The 2,684-nt window shown below is 35.3% G+C and overlaps 1 long non-coding RNA gene across 1 annotated transcript; it reads right to left on the bottom strand.

The window, feature by feature from the left end:
• Window positions 1-750: 750 nt before the first annotated feature.
• Window positions 751-1,901, bottom strand: LOC124199465. The gene is made up of 2 exons (XR_006876844.1): window positions 1,768-1,901; window positions 751-1,692 (listed from the first exon to the last, which is right to left on the bottom strand). It is a non-coding gene; the product is annotated as an uncharacterized LOC124199465 (long non-coding RNA).
• Between the last annotated feature and the right edge of the window lie 783 nt (window positions 1,902-2,684).

Below are 2,684 nucleotides of genomic sequence, written 5' to 3'. Positions count from 1 at the left end.
CAGGCTTGTTTTGATGAACAAAGAAGAATTAAGAATCTTAAAGAAATTCGCCAAAAAGTATTTTGGTTTGTACTTGAAATTGAATGACATTATTATTTTAATTTAAGATAATCATATTAATTGCCGAATTTTAGGGATTGAGTTTTGGAAATGAAACACATCTCCAACAGCCGACCACACGATCTAGCCGTAAAGTTACTTTTCCGGTCCATTTACGCCATTGTAAAAAAACTCATTGTTTGATTTCGAATTGAATGTTGAGTATCACGAGTAGTAACACGAGACATAGTAGCACGAGACGTAGTAACACGAGATGTTGTAGCACGTGACGCCGATTGACCGTTGACAATTTCGTCTGCTGTCTGTCATCCAACGCCCACAACGATTTCCGATTCATTCGTGGCTTTCGCCACCATTTTTTTTGCGCGAAAAGTATCTGTAACGCCTTGAGCTACCACGTTTGGTAAAGGAAAACATTTATTTAAATCTTGTTTTAGAAAATTGCTAAGCATTTCTATAATATACTAGTTATTACTTATAAAAAAGAAAATATTTGATAAGTAATAACTAGTATATTATAGAAATAAAAAACTGGCACTGTCCAAAAGAGGAGTGGATCACTGGGATCTTCACAGTGATCCAAGGCTATCATCCGGTCAAGAAGCAGCATGGCGTGCAAAGTGGAATTAGTTAATTTGTGCAGCAGCGACGACGTTGACGATACCGTTTTACCAACCATCAGTTACAAGGAATATTTAAGTTCCAAAAAAATCAATCCTTTGGTGATTGATGAGGTAAAAATTTAGTTAATTGCCAGACCAGCCGGACATTCGCTCGCTGCATCACATTCCCGACCATTTATTCATTCCCTTCTCCGCCGTTTTGTTGGTGTAAACTTTTTCGACATACCACGTAAAGGATTTACAATTAAAACTGTTGTGTAGAGCATGGCGATCGGTGATGCTGATAAAAGAAAGTGAAATATTTCAAATTAATTAAAAGTGAATCTCGCCAAATTCCCGCGTTCTTCTTCTAATGGCTGATAATGTGTCTCGCTGTTGCATTTCTGGGTTGATTTGCTTTTTGCCCGAACATAACCTAAGTTTCACGACGCATTGTTTTCTGATTGACGTATTCATATTTTAAAATGTAACTTTCTTTCGTTTATCTTTCTTCATCCGTTGTTATATTTAGAAAAGCATTGCAGTGCAGCAGCTTCTCTAATGGATCAATCTAACCCCCCAGTTTAAAATCCTGAAAAAAATATTTTGGTTTCTATATAATATGTTTTGACGTGCGTATTGAAGAAATCACCAAAAATGAAATGGGAAGAATGAAGCATATACTTTTTGCTTGGGACATTTGTTTTTCCTATAGCTGGACTTCGGTTGACATTGTGAGGCCGTTATCGGCCATTTCTTTTTTATGTTCTTCAGATGTCTGGGGAAATCTCTATGGATGACAGTGACCAATTGTTTTTGGCCAGAGAGAAAAAAAAACGTATTTACTCATGATTTGTAATTGTTGAAGGTCATGTAGAGTTGGTGAAATAATCATTGTGAATTGGAACTGGTTAGCATAGATTCTGAAAAATATTTGAAAACATTTGGAGAGGAGAAAAGTACCCTGAAATAGTCTGATAATCTCTCTGTTGTGTTATCATCGTAGCCAGAAGGTGAATTTCCTAAACTCCTAGTGAAAAACGAAAACGAGACACCATTATCTCCTTCCTTTTAGTATTTTATTTTTTCTCGTGGTTTGACTGACCGTCATTTTGATCCATCCGGCACAACCATGCGATCTTGAAATTGAAGTTGGATGTGTCTGAGCAATATACGATGCGTATTTGCTCTTCCAACCAGTCAATACCAACTGCCTCCTTCATCGAGAGAGCTACAGGGGCGACGTTGCCAAGTCTCAACAATCTTAGCTATGGGTGTGCCCAGGCGGTTTCAGATCGAATTAGTTTTGGTCACATGATCTCTAATAACCAATGGTATTGCTGAAATTTAAATCGAAAGCAAAATCACCTCAGTATTAAAATAGTTTCAGCATTGCCAAACTGTTATATAGAGATCTTAGAACAAATTCTTTGGTTAAAAAGCATACAACAGAAATATTTTCCAATTAATAAAGACGGGTTAGTCTATAAAGGCGTCAATAAATAGTGGTGGAATGAATAGGAAATGAGTTCGACTGATCAACTCTTACTTAGAGCAAGTTTTTTCCAAAATAAAAATTACAAGTGTTTTCACTGATAATGTTAAAGAATAAGAAATTTTTCCAAAATGTGTCGATTTAAATTTAGAAAATTAATAATTTAAACGGAAACTATAGATTTAAATTTAAAAAATTAATTAAAATAGCAAACAAGAAATTCTCGAGTTATAGTAGGCTACGCTCTTCTTTCACTTCCCATTAGCCTTACAGTATGTTTCAAAATCAAATAGCATGACAAGATATATCGTGCGAAACACATCGGATTTCAATGTCGATGCGATATTTTTTATGCATAAAATTCTGCAACCTTTAGGGTTTGAACCCATGACTACAAGCTCTTCTGCCTATTATACATTGCACTAACCACTAAGTTATGAATAGATTAACTTAAGCATAGTAAATTGAAAAGACATCATCAAGTATGAACATCATGGTTAATGAAAGAATAGCATCTTTTCTTCCAT

The sequence above is a fragment of the Daphnia pulex genome, chromosome 8, assembly GCF_021134715.1.
Source record: "Daphnia pulex isolate KAP4 chromosome 8, ASM2113471v1".
Classification (NCBI taxonomy): Eukaryota; Metazoa; Arthropoda; class Branchiopoda; order Diplostraca; family Daphniidae; genus Daphnia; species Daphnia pulex.
This window is presented reverse-complemented; position numbering and strand designations above follow the sequence as displayed.